Source organism: Euleptes europaea, chromosome 21 (assembly GCF_029931775.1).
Source record: "Euleptes europaea isolate rEulEur1 chromosome 21, rEulEur1.hap1, whole genome shotgun sequence".
Taxonomy (NCBI): domain Eukaryota; kingdom Metazoa; phylum Chordata; class Lepidosauria; order Squamata; family Sphaerodactylidae; genus Euleptes; species Euleptes europaea.
Genome location: NC_079332.1, coordinates 6,475,636 through 6,490,485, shown reverse-complemented (window position 1 = coordinate 6,490,485; position 14,850 = coordinate 6,475,636). Strand labels below are relative to the sequence as shown.

The window sequence follows — 14,850 nt, the reverse complement described above, 5'->3', positions numbered from 1 at the left end:
TCATGATCTAGACAAACCTGTTATTTAGCCTTTGTTCATGCTTTTCAATATACAACCACACTGCTTTACATGATTATCTCCAGAGCCACCTATTCAGATGTTATTATTCTGGCCAGCGACTATTCATACTAGTTTGACTTATAAGGTCCGAATGAACACTAGTTTACCACTGGGAATATGTATGCAAGCCAAGTGTGGTAGCACAGAGAAGGGCATATGGAACGGCATACTGCCAGAAAAGCTTTCAGGTTAGAAAAGTCAGGTGACAGTTCGTGGAAAGCAGTGCACATATAAAGCAAGTGATAAGAGACAACCAGGCACAAACAATTCAACTACATTTTAGATCTAGTAGAGCAGGGGTCTCGAACATGTAGCCCGGGAGATACCAGTAGCACACCGACAGCTGCAGAGTAGCTTATGCATTCCCTAGAAAACCCAGGCAAAGATCTGCTCTAGACTTTTAAAAAATATTTTTTTTAATTGCATAGGATTTTTCTCTGCTCTGTTCAGCTGATAGTTTCATTTCTGGTGCTCTTCCTAGTCCATATTCCTTTTGTAGGATGGTACAAAGCATGCTGGGGGGGGAGGGGGAGAAAGTAGCTTGGCTTTTTTTTTTTCATTGCTCCAAAGTACCCCTCATTAAAGACTGGAAATCCCTGCAGTACCCAGTTAATTTCCATCTTGTTGTTGTTTTTAGTGTGGTAAATAGTCTACAGCTTCAAACCCACAGTAATACAACTATGCACATTTACAGATTCCATGTGGTACAATAGCTTCAGCTATGTGGAAGCACTTCCATTGGTGCTGCTGTTCAATATGTGTGATATCAGGCCCCACCAAATGGGTGAAAACGCATGGTCGCTTTAGCCTCCTTTATTCCCTGTTTCAGCCAGGATTCAACCAGGATCGAACGCATGCGTTTCGCCGAACGTGCGTTCGATCCTGGCTGAATCCTGGCTGAGACAGGGAATAAAGGAGGCTAAAGTGACCGTGTGTTTTTTTCGCCTAATGAGTCTCAAGGCTTTGGACGCTGGGGACTTTACTGTACCCTTATGGCCAATGATAACATTTCTGGCTATGGGTAAAATAAGATCTCACTTAAATCCCCAGCAACTCCAACTTAGAAAGGATCCCAGTTTGCAGGTCTGGGGAAAGACCTCTCTGTCTAAGTCAGTCAAGACCTTCAGAAGACAGTACTGAGCAAGAAGGGCTGATGGTCTGACTCAGTACAAGGCAGTTTCACATTCATGTCCTCAACTTGGTTACTATAATTTCCCCTCATTCTTTCCTTGCCCACTCCAGTCCATTTGTAGAAGCTTTCAGTTAAAGTTAAAAGAGTAAGAAAGTCACTACTATATATTAAGTAGTTCCAAATGGAGGAAATATATTCCCCATACATTTCTATAATCCCCTTAGATCTTAAGTGGTCCCAATGCTCAATTTAGTCTCTAGGTGCAAGAGTTACAAGTCCTGCAACTAAATCAACAAAGCTTTAAGGCACCAAGATCTGGGTGAAATTACCGTATGATTTTTGGTAATCTTATCCAATGAAGGTTTTTACATGATACATATATATTGTGTACAAGCAGCCATACTCATTCTTCAATCCTTCAAAGTTTATCAACTTCAAGCACTCAAAAGTGAGCCACTTTCTAGAGCAGGCTTGTCCAAACTGCGCCCCCCAGGCCACATGCGGGCCAATACAGCTATGAATGCGGCCCAACACAAAATGGTAAGCTTACTTAAAACATTATGAATCAGCAATCGTTAGTGTTAGTGTATTTTATGTGCGGCCCAAGACGATTCTTCTTCTTCCAACATGGCCCAGGGAAGCCGAAAGATTGGACATCCCTGTTCTAGAGCCAGTTCAGGCATCACAACCTATGTGCAAAAAGCAACTCCCCCCCCCGCCCCCGATTTAATGTATAATCATAGAAAGGGGACTAGAGTTGCTATGCAGAGGAAGGCATTTTCCCTTAGTAATCTATGCTTTTCCAAATCCTTCTAAGCATACAGAGGATTTAAACATTTTTTGTGCGCAATGGTAAGTTACTCACTTGCTCCATCTGTTTACTCCTCGGATAGGGCAACGTAATTTTGTTAATTTGCAGAAAGTAGAAATTTTGCATGCATTTGTGGCCTCCTGATCTATTCCTAACACAGGAAAAAAGCATACATTTGAAACCACAGGCTGCAGTCAAGGCTTCTCTTGAAAACTACATCAAGGAAAGAACTGGAGCTTTGTCACTTTTCAAAAGCCACAGCTATAGACCAAGTTAAAATGGTAACTTTCAAGTAGGGGATGTTATTAAGTCTGTCACTTGCTGTCACTGCAGGAACCATCTTCACTTTTAGCAAACGCTTATGATCACAGGAGTTCTTTCCTTGGGGGGGGGGGGCGACAGCACACCAACAGTAGTATTTCTATGATATAATGATTCCCCCCCAATACATAAAGTAATATTAGAACACTTTGCTTGATGATAAATATGGGTTTTGAAGTGAAGCTGCAAGACAACATTTTTCAAAATTCTTCAGTCTGTTCATACTGATTCTCATCTCAGTTTAGGCACTTAAGAGTCCTGATAGACAAATTGATAATATATGAAAATCCGTAAACAGCGAAGGTTTTATCTTGCAGACTGCAGAACTGAATATTTACAAGCACTAATGAGACGCTGAGAATTTGCAAACCATTGAAATAAACAATGAAATGCCTTACCAGAAACGTAATAGAACACAATCTACCTCCATTATGACTTGCAATGGATGGCAGAATTCCTTTTGGAGGACGGAATTAAGTTTCCTCCTTTGTGCTATCACTAACATAAAAATGAAAGGAACAGAATGATATTGCATTCTGCATCTGTTACAAAATCTAACATACTGAATTACTATTAAAAACTGCAAAGAATCTGGTTTCAGAAGATCACTTGTCATTTAAAAGCATCTATTGTACAGCAAAGGAAGTTTAATTCAAAAGAATGCACATACTGCCCTTTATAATTTCACAAGCAACTTCAGCTACATATGCATTGTGATCTCTTGTAAGTTTACTTCTTATACTAGCTAGCAACGCTTCAGTTATCTATTTTGGCTTATTTTACAGCTATTGCATATACAAACAATTTGAAACCAACCTGTTTGGTATCAGAAGAAACAAACACAATCTGTGATAACAAAAAAGTATTCATGTGTTTATGTAAAAAAAAAATCATATAAAACTGTCCTTACTTTCTATTAAAAGCATCCATGCTGGCTTTCAATAATCAACACACACAACAACAACAACAAAACTAACAAATAACTCATAAACCAATAAAACATCAACATTAAAACAAGCATCAAAATAAATAGTAAAGTAAGAGAGCAGCAAAAAGGAATTCAGTCATTTGTTTATATCATCTCTAATACTTTTAGCATTCCCCCCCTAACTAATCTAGTACCACTACATTGTTTGGAATATCTTATGCTGATTGATGAACTCTAAAGCATCACAATCTTGCTGAGCTCCCTCCCCAATTTTCACCTTTCCCAGGCTCTGCTCCAAATCTCCAGGAATTTCCCAACTCAGAGTTGGCAACCATATCAGAAGCTGATGGCCACTTGAAGGCCCACTGAGAATGATATTAAAGCTCAGCAGGTTCAGATGTACCCTGGCCCAAGCCACAAAAGGATTACAGGTCCAAACAAACAATTAGAATTGTACCTGGCAGGGGAAACAGAGCAGATTTAGATGCTAGCAAGATAATCTCCAAGATCCAATCAATAGTCTGGCCACAGTGCTATGAACTAATTGAAGTTTTTGTGTAATATTCAATGGCCAGCCTTGTTTTACACATGCTAGAGAATTGCCTAACAACGCAAACTTAAGCCCACTGAAGTCAATAGGCATAGGCAGGTGTAACTGTGTTTACGATTGCACTGCATGAAACGACTCAGAGAGCAGGTCTACTGGACACGTCTTGTCAGAATCCTACTCAGTAGGAAACAGTTTCAGTATTGCACTGTAAATCTCTCCCGAAACGTTCCTCCAATTGCGCAAGAACAGCCACAAAGCCTATTATAGCGCAGTGTGAACTCCAGTGCGAGCACTGCAAACAGTGCTAACAGCTATTTTCTTTTTGTTCACAGTTCATTTTGATACAAGGCAACGAACAACGGATGTTTACACTAAAATGGAACATTCTAAATAGGCTGCACTCGTAAAAAAAATAAAAACCCTACCAACATCAAAGAAAATTATTTCCACTTTTTTCTGACCTGGCTGACAGACAGATGTTTAATCAAATATCAGAGAATCTACAAAGAAAATTTGAAACTACCATTTACTTTGATTATACAAATACACCATTTTAAAAAAAAAGTTTCTTAGTACTGAACATTCCAAGGGTCAACACTTTTCATGTTTGAGGCTGGGGGTTAAGAAACACAAAGTCAATAAAATAACATCATTTATTTGCTAGGTTGATTTAGAGTCTACATTTAAATGTATTTGCAAGAACCTTAAGTACTGTGTAACTGATGAGAAATATTAACTGAGATGCAGGCCTACGTTTAAAAATGTGACACGGATAGCTTTTCTTAGAAATTATTTGCTTTTTAAAGAAATGTAAAAGATAATAAGCACCGTGCTATGTGCATCTTGGGTAATAAATACCTCCTCTAAGGTGCCAGCGAAAAATAATTCCTTTTTTTTTTTTTAAGAAAGACTTCTGCCCCTAAACGTAGTCTCTACAAACAATAAAGCTAAAGCTGTTCGGTTCTGGCTGGATCAGCACAATTAAAACCTACCGACACTGCTATTATTGCCTCAAGCTAGAGCCTGTGGGCACAGCATTTTTACCTCTTTTATGTTTGCAGGAGGACCTGCAGCTGCTGATGAGGATTTCTCCACACACACACACACACACACACACAGAGAGAGAGAGAGAACATCTACAAAGGCCAACTCTCAAGGAAACAGAGAAGCATGTCTACTGAGTGCAAAATCACCATCAGGGGACACCTGTGATGTCCTCTCTCTCTCTCTCTCTCTCTGTCAGCACCGACCGAGGAAACAACTGCTACCATATTAGCCTCCAATTTGTCCTCCAAGAAGAGATTGCCTGGATTTGAATGGGATGCCAGAAATGGGGAGGGGCCGTGGCTCAGTGGTAGAGTGTCTGCTTGGCATGCAGAAGGTCCCAGGTTCAATCCATGGCATCTCCAGTTAAAGAGACTAGGCTGGTAGAAAGACCTCTAGCTGAGAACCTGGTGAGCTGCTGCCGGTCTGAGTAGACAATACTGACTTTGAAGAAGAAGAAGAAGAGTTGGTTTTTATGTGCCGACTTTCTCTACCACTTAAGGAAGAATCAAACTGGCTTACAATCGCTTTCCCTTCCTCTCACCACAACAGACACCCTGTCAGGTAGGTAGGGCTGAGAGAGTGTGAGTAGCCCAAGGTCACCCAGCTGGCTTCATGTGTAGGAAGGGGGAAACCAACCCTGTTCACCAGATTAGCCTCCGATGCTCATGTGGAGTGGGGAATCAAACCCAGTTCTCCAATTTAGAGTCCACTGCTCCAAACCACCGCTCTTAACCACTATACCACAATGGCTTCCCACTTTGATGGACCAAGGGTGTTAATCAGTATAAGGCAGCTTCATGTGTTCATTTGTTCAAAATCATGACTACCTAACTATGCATTTTAAAACAATACTATGCAAATTATAGTGCAGAAATAATGATAGCAGTGGGTGCCTCACAGAATACAGGGCGGCAGGGAACTCTGCAAGGAAGAATGATGATGCTATTCACTCTTTGAGACACACATTAAATAAATCCCTATGGACAAAGTATGGTTACTTTCACATGCCCACTTTTAGCCAGGTGATTATGCCACTAACTCCAGGCAACTATGCAAGACTTTTGACTGGCATTTTATCCAGCAGTTACCCTACACACATGGTGTGGCAAGGCAGTTTTTGGACCACAGCTGATGCCCTTCAAGTGAGAAATGCCTGGAGTCTGCTGGAGATGGCAAGACTCTGGGCATGCTCGACTTTGACCCCTTCCTTTTCTTTAGAAAAAGACAGCTGGCGTTTAGGTTTGCTCCAAGCCGTTCCAGCTTATTCCATCACTTATACTGAACACTGAACACATTCTGCCAGAAGTTAGAAGAGCAGAGAAATACTGGGGTGAAAGCAACAAGAAAACTAAAGCTTCTTTTTTTCTTTTCTTTTCTTATATTATTCTGGTAAGCATTTCAGAAATAGAGAACTTTTCACAAGCAGACAATTCTTCTAACTTTTATTGGCACTGTGAGATCCGAATCCAGAAATCATGATAGTAATCACCACAGAGAGCTGTGAAAAATCTAAGACTGCACGTTCACAAGAAGTATATACTGTAGTACAAGAGAGCCCTTCAGCTCTCAGCCCTTCCAAGTCAATAGAGAAGAGATCTCAAAGGTACCCTGTTTTCAAACCAGAAACGTTACTGGAAGATGGAAAACTGGTTTTCTCCTTTGAAAACATAGTCCTGTCTCCCACAGATGACAGAGAGAAAGTAGAGAGCTGAACAGGCAGGAACATCTCCGCCAGAACTTGACTCCTTTGATGGCTTCAGAAACTGCTTAGAGCTGAACATGGGCTAGTTTTCCTTTATCCAGATAACCTTTGTTGACAGAAAAAGACTGAGTTTAATAGCAGATTCTGTTCCACTATTCACATCTGGGGATGGCCAACACTTTTTTTTTCCGGCTCAGAAGGTCCCATGTCTAGAGATTTTTGGCATTAGTAGTTCGTTTTAGATGCAAGTTGCTAGGATGTTGCTTTACTGTTCAAGTGTCTGGCAAAAAAAGTTGTGGCTTTCACTTTGGGATAGAAAGGCGGCATAGCAATGTTTTAAATAAAATAAATAATTTCCCATATCAATCCCAGCATTGCTGGTAGGATTGTGCATCAAGTTATGGTCACCTCAGAGACAGGACCTATCACTTGATAAGTTTCTGCTCACAATTTCTTCATCACAATTTCTGCCTCTGTAGATCTTTCCTATGTTTAAAACAAACAAAAAAAGTTTACAGGATGAGCAAATCTCACCACAGAGTAAAAGCACCACTGTACTGAACACACCTCTTTCCCTAACAGCAAAGAACTTTTTTCCGTTTCAAGAGGGTTCTCATTTTCACGCTTCAGCTGCCCATGGAAGCATTTTTATTCCTTGCTTCAAAATTCCCACCCCATTCCAATGATGGATGAACACTTGAGCTTCAGGAATCTGCGCGTACTTCCACTTTTTCAGTCAAAACACAGCCCAAGCAACTAGCAGTCGCATTGGTCTTGATAAAGGATCTGCAGTGATGAAATGCCTCCATTGCACTCTTCACTGTCGATGATATTGAAGGATGAGAAGAGGCTGACATTGAAAGATTTGAATTCATAGCCTAAGGGAATGGCTGGAAGAGAACAGGCTTGCAATAGTGGGAGGCATTGATGTAGTGAACCAGCTTAGCTGGGCATCTTAAATGCATTTCTGAGAGCTCACAGGCTTCAAAGTACTTTTTTCCCTTGGAAATTTATCTATATTTAACTTCTTGGCCAGACTTAATTTGTCTCTACGTCAAAAGAACAAAACATCCACATCTTGTTCACTTTGTCACTCCACAAGTTTAAGGAGGTCGCTTTCACTTTTCCTTTACCACGTCAGCTTGAAAATTCCTTATTCATCTCATACGCCTTTTGGATCAATTGACACAAGAAAGACTCTGGATTCCCTAGATTATCTGATCCAACTGGGGCTATGCATGATAATAGAACAAAGCAACTCCAAAAAAGGAAAGGAAGCTGGCAGCTATCTGTGGATTAAACCGTACATTGTGTAGTGATGTTGGACTAGGATCTTAGAGATGTGGGTTCAAATCCCAGTTCTTCCATGAAGCTGGCTGAATGACCTTGAGCCAGTCATTCTCTCTCAGTTTACTCTGCCACACAAAGTTCTTGTGAGGATAAAGTGAGGAAGAGAGAACCATGCATGTAGCTCTGAACTCCTGTAAATAAAGGTGAGACAAAACATATCGCACAGATTTGCATTTTCTAAGGCCGGAAAGCCTTATAGACATGTTGGATAGGAAATGTGGTCCTGTAATTTTAAAATATTTATGCCCTGCCTATCCACAAAGAAAAGACAACTAAATTATCAGTATAATAATGTCATAAAAACAATCCAAACCCAAATATAAAATAAAAACCAAAACATAACAGGTAAAGAGCCTTCTGCATCCTTTAGACTGTTGTGGACACCCTATTAAGAGTTCTACCAAAGCACCAAGCTTCATCTGTTAAAACCACTAGCACCACTCTTGACAGTGGCTACCTCTTCATGACAGGAAGTCCTGTGCTGGCTTATGATGGGAGAGCTCCCACAGGTGGGCCCACCCTCTCAACTTTTGCTGTCTGGATCACAAGGAGAAAGTTCTAGGGAACAAAATGACATTGCATGATGATGTGCGATTTCACGTCTGGCTGAAAACATGGATGTAACGTAAGTGCCTTGGGTGACACTCCATGAGTTTTCAGGAACACCAAGAGCATTAAGCCAACATGCTTGTGTCACTTCAGGATTTTTGGACAGAAATGACATCACACATCACGTCACATCATTTCTGGGCCTTACCCCTAAAGCTCCCAGCAATGCTAGCCATTGGACTGGCATCCCAGTGACACACTGTGCCATCAGAAGTCCTTTTCAGTCCAAACTTGCAAGGTTTCTGAAACAAGTTTAAAGATTTATCTGAGCAGAATTTTAAGGCACAGGTTGCAGAGTCTTTCTCACCCTCTCTGATGTAGGCTGTGTTCCTGTACTGGGGGCTGAAGTGTGCAACGTGAATGATTACATGTAGGGTTTTTCCCCCTTAATAGAACATGTATTTTACTGTCAGCCACATAATAGGCAAGACATAAATGCATACGTTTCAAAGCTGAAGTCCAGTGGCAAGGTCAATAATGGAGGGCAGGAGGAAATGTTCAGATGTTATTTTTGCATCAGTAGGAATTGAGAGTTGCCAAAACCCCAGCTCTTTTCATTAATAAACTGTTATCCGCACAGTCACAGGGTATACAAAAGGTTCTGCATAGGATCAGCTCTTTTAAGACCAAAGTTTGCAATATCTTTAGACATGGCATAGACAGTAATGATATTACTGAGCACTTGTCAAAATGAACACAAAACATTGATGGCAAAAATTTCATACCTCCGAATAAAACAGTTCACAAAGTTTGCATTTATTTAATAAATGAAAGCATCTACTGAATTTGTTAGATTCATACTGGCCAACTCCCTGTCAATCACGCTAATTCAAATGTGAATAGCGATTTCTGAAGATTGGTTATAAAACCCATGCATCACATCACACATTTGTAGTTCTGAACATTCTGACAAAATACATGCTTGGAATTATTACCCACACCTCTACTGTTAATCTTTCTTCTTTATTTGCCTTAAAGGATGAGAATACAAACATGTTTTCATTCCCCTTGTAGAAATTTGGCCACATGTTAACTTGGCAGATGACTCAATCTACTGCTCCAACTCTCAACTCAGGATGAAGCCGTCCCAATTTCAGTTTAGCCCGAGAAGCTCCAGATAGCTTGCACTGAGAGACGGGCAATATGGTTAAACTCCACGAAAATACAAGGTAATAACATTCTCCAAAGATAGGTCTACTTCTATCATATGAATGTCACTGTGAGAAGTTGCTCCTAATTTTCCAAGGAGAAAAAAAATGCCCTTTTTGGAGTTTAAGGCGGAAAGGATGGTAATTCCCTAAGAATTCTTTCCTGTGAGTAAACCCCATTGCATAAAATGGGACTTACTTCTAAGTAGAGGGGAGGGGAAGGACTGTAATTGTTTGAAAAGGTATACAGAAGTCCTGCTGTATATGAAATGTTTCACCTTTCTAAAAAGGTAAAGGTCCCCTGTGCTAGAACCGGGTCATTCCTGACCCATGGGGTGATGTCACATCCCGACATTTCCAGGGCAGACTTTGTTTGCGGGGTGGTTTGCCAGTGCCTTCCCCAGTCATCTTCCCTTTACCCCCAGCAAGCTGGGTACTCATTTGACCGACCTCAGAAGGATGGAAGGCTGAGTCAACCTTGAGCCGGCTACCTGAAACCCACTTCCGTTGGGATCGAACTCAGGTCGTGAGCAAAGCTTTGGACTGCATTACTGCAGCTTACCACTCTGCGCCACGGGGTTCCTTTCTAAACTATATATTAATTAATATATGGCAATTTCCTGGCTGATTAATGAAGGCCATCAATAATTGCCCATCCTTTCAGTCTTTTTCACAAAGGGTATATCATTTAGAGGAATCTTACCCTGTGCATCAGCCCATAAACATGCCATGTCTGCACAGCTGAATAATTCAGGCACAGACCGTGCTGGCATGCAGATGCTATATGCATCCTTTTTAAACATTATACCCACCACATGGAGCCTGACATTAGTAAGCACTTTTCCTTGGCCTCCACATGGGGAGCCATCACATTATATCAGTTTTTTGCTGTAGACTTCTCAGGGTAACACAAATGGAGCTGCAAGACAAACTGGATTTTAAAGCCGTCAACAAACACTCCGGAAATATGGCAGGTAATGGCAAAACACCTATTTTTTTTATGCTCCATATTCTATGCCCTATCTATAGGTTACTATGATATCTCTGTATCACAACATACATTTCAACTCCTCCACTTTCTCCCCAACCGTTCAGTCTCTTTAAGTGGTCCCTTCAATCCTTATCACTCTTGGGGTTGTCATTTCTCTATTTTTTTTATTTTTATTTTCAAACAAGTATTTTTAAACGCATAGAGCTGCCTTACACTCTTTCATCTGTCAAGATCAGTAGTGTCTACTTTAGCAAGCAGCACTCTCCTGGGCTTCTGGTGGAGGTCTTTCACATCACCTCCTACTTGATCTTTTTAACTAGAGATGCCTGGGGTTGAACCTGGGACCTTTTGCAATCAGAGCTAGACGTTCTACCACCTTAGGACTCTCAGTTTTGCTTTTTCACTTATAGCCTTTCACCTTTCTGTACAATCACATATTTGTTGCCACTGTGAGATATCTTTCTGTATTTCCTGGCAGTTCTTCAATCTATTTATATGACATCTCGCTAGAAACCTGCTCAAGGTGGCTTACTAAGTAAAACGTAATAAAAATTATAAAAGCGGCATAAAATTATTAACGTGAATGAAACCATTAAAAACCCAACCATAAAAATAGCACAGTGGGAGCATAAACATATGAGTGATCCATTTTTTTAATTATTTTTTTAAAGTAACAAGGGGGGAGGGGAAAACAGAAAAAGGTAATAAAAAATTACATACACTATACTGTTTTCTCCCTTCTTCCTTGGTACCCAGATTGTATTACAATAAACTCAGTAATACGTTGAAAACTAGCCACTAAAAATAACATTTTTAACACAACTGTGGCTCGTAATGAACTTTTAAGCCCCCTGTTGGTTAACAGACAGAAAGTCTTCGATTCTTTTAACGTTTCCTATTTATTGGACAATCGTTCGCCCCATATATTGGAGATGATGGCACAGTTTTTAAAGTTTGTTTTAAAAGCCCGCCAAACAGTTAATTAGATGGCAGTATCAGCTAACAGTGATGTTTGATGTGACTGTCTTTTAACTGTTCCATAAAGGGCACTTTTTAAGATCTCCATTCCTTTTGTACCCTTTTTGTATTATGTTTTTCTGCCAATAAAGGGATGAGGAGGAGGAGGAGGAGGAGGAGGAAACTAGTCACTAAAAATAACATTTTTAACACAACTGTGGCTATGAATAGACTAGAAATTTTAATTGAACTCAGGGAATCAGACTGATGGTCCCATCTCCTCCAGTTATGACTCAACAGCCGCAAGAGAGTGTAGGATTCATAGAATCATAGAGTTGGAAGGGACCACCTGGGTCATCAAGTCCAACCCCTTGCACAATGCAGGAAATTCACAACTACCTCCCCCCAACACCCCTAGTGACCAGAAGATGGCCAAGATGCCTTCTCTCTCATCATCTGCCTAATGTCACAGAATCAGCATTGCTGACAGATAGCCATCTAACCTCTTCTTAAAAACCTCCATGGAAGGAGAGCTCACCACCTCCCGAGGAAGCCTGTTCCACTGAGGAACCACTCTGACTGTTAGAAAATTCTTCCTGATGTCTAGACAGAAACTCTTCCTAATGTCTAGATTCCAACTGAAGCCGCCCATGACATACCAGCAGCTGGAACCTCAAGCAGATCCTCAGAAAAGAGGGCAGGTGGCTAAATCACTCTGAACTCGTGTCATGTAAGTTTAAGTCAGAACACACACACAGAACCTCTGGTGATGGGAATGCTAGAGAAGAGGCGCTTTGCACAAAAAGGAGCCCTTTGCCCAGACGGCCCTCAAGGAACTCCCTCCAGCCCTGCAGCTGTCGGCTTAATAAGAACAAGAAGCAAAATCCCAGTTTCACATACAAGAATCTGGATTTTAGTTTTTGTGCAACGCAACTTTGACAGCTACTTTTTATATCAGCGACATTTTCTAAAAAGAACAATGTCTATACACGTGGAACGATGAATGATGTTGATAGTGCCATCCTAAGTAGAGTGCACCCTTCTAAGTCTATTGACATCAACGGGCTTAGAAAGTTGTAATTCTGCTTAGGATGGCACTGTGACATTCAAAGAGCTGTCAAGCTCAATTTGACTATCTCCATTTCTCTCTTGGGAGCACCAAATTGTCCCCATTAAAATTAACACATTTCTCAATGTTATTTTTTGTGTTAACTGCATGAAAACTATGTATTGTGTAAAAAAATGCATTAAAGATGGCATGTATAAAATAGGGTAAACGAGATAATCACCAGCAACAGTAGTGAAAACTCGGCTGACAGAAATGGATGACAATGATAGCATACAAAAAATTTAAAAATCATTTCTGATACAATCATCTTTGATCATCTCTGCTGGAAGCAATATAGTGTTAAAATTACCATTATAGAATTGGTGTTTTGTCCACATTAGGTATCATACCGGAACATGATCAAAGAAATGTAAACATTTCTGGGGAGCAGTTGAAAGGAGATACAGAGTGACAGAGTAAGAATTACCGAGCCATCCTAAGCACGGTTACTCCTGTTTAAACTCCTTGTCCTCAGTGGACTTAGAAGGGCATAACTCCGCATAGGATTGCTAGTGTGAGTATCATCAAGCTTACCCGCGGCAACAAGACGTTTCTTAGAAAAGTGATTGATCATGGCAGTTTATTTGAGGAAAACAGACACTCAGGAGAGAGAAACTAAAAGATCACAGGAGAAATTAGAAGGAAGGGTAGGTTTCAAAAATTAAACATTGGTTAAAGTGTTCTCATTAAAAGATAAGCATTAATGAATATTCATTCGATAAATCATGAGTGTTTGGCTTACAGTGTCAGCTGTTTGCACGTCCTACACAATTACTTTAAGAGTTTTATGGATCCAGTTCCATCTGGTGCAAAGAATTTAACTTGTGCCTCATGTTTTGAATTCAGAAGAGTACCCTGTGCTCTGTTTCCTAGCACTTTAGCATAACATTTATCTTTCTAAGCACACAGCTTATCTTAAAAAAAAAGTACACTGACAGCAACTATATTTTTAAATATAATATATCCCTCTTTGCTTAGAGGGAGTGATTTGTGGTCTGTTTTTCTGCCTTTTGATAAGAATGAAACTGTTTGATGATAATGCATTAACCTCTATCTGTACAATATTACAAAAGATTAGATAATGAGGAGAACATCAGTAAGGTTCAGGAAACCTAGCCGCATAGGTACACTCAGAACTACCACTGTATTCAATAGAATTTACTCCCAAGCGTGCTATAGGATCACAGCCTAGGATCAACAAGCTGGAGGAAAGGTGTTCTGTCAATCCAGCATTGCTCACAGAAACAACATCAAAATGCTTTATTTTAGTGTTTACTTGTCCCATTCCCAAAAGGATTTAAAAATTACAAGCCGAATCCAATATTTCTATTCAGCAAGAGCATTCAACTGGTACAAGAGCCAGGTCTCATTGGCACAAGTTTCCTTCAGTCGTGGAATCCCCCTTGCATCTGAAGACATCTCCTCTGTTTCAACAGAATGGAAAGGCTCAATACAGCCCATAGATTTCAACAATCCCTTCTTGCAGAGAAAGGGACAGAGAGAGTCCCTTCCCCCAATTACGCTGCTGCCAATCTTTGTTTTTGCCTAGCCTGGGTGGAATGGTAGAGCATCTGTGAGCTAGACTGTCTCACTGGGACATTGCTCCTCAGTCTCTCTTTCTTTGGTGGGATAAGGGGCAGCAGCATAGGATACCTGAGGGTGGGAGGGTTGGGTGGACGAGGTCCACTCATCTTCCCACTGCATCTGCCTCACAAAAACAGTGAAGCACAACAGAAAACTCTAGAATAAGCTATTATGCTCTGACGTTGAGATTCTGCCTCTCCATACAACCTCCCCCACCAACGTTCCCTTGTGTGTAGCCCTTTATGTCAGCTACAAGGAAACTGACCCTAGCAGGAAAGAGACATCAGTAATTTTAGGTTCATATTCACGAGGCGGCAGTAATTTAACTAGTGGCCACTTCGATCTGGATGTTCATTATACATTCAAGTTGCCTTGGAAAGTAACCCATGAGTTCTTTGTCTACACTATACAAAAGACATCACCATAAAGAGATTCTCTGGTTGGATCTGATCCCAGTTACAAGCACGGCGTGTTTCTCAAATGAAACGGACAGGTTGCACAGTTATTAAGAATACTGTCAGTCATCGCATGATATACTTGTGCCATGATATG

At 40.6% G+C, this 14,850-nt stretch overlaps 1 protein-coding gene across 1 annotated transcript in view; it reads right to left on the bottom strand.

The window, feature by feature from the left end:
• Positions 1–14,850, bottom strand: part of SDK1 (sidekick cell adhesion molecule 1) — a 474,538-nt gene that overhangs the window by 418,091 nt on the left and 41,597 nt on the right. The gene's annotated exons all lie outside the window — the stretch shown is intronic.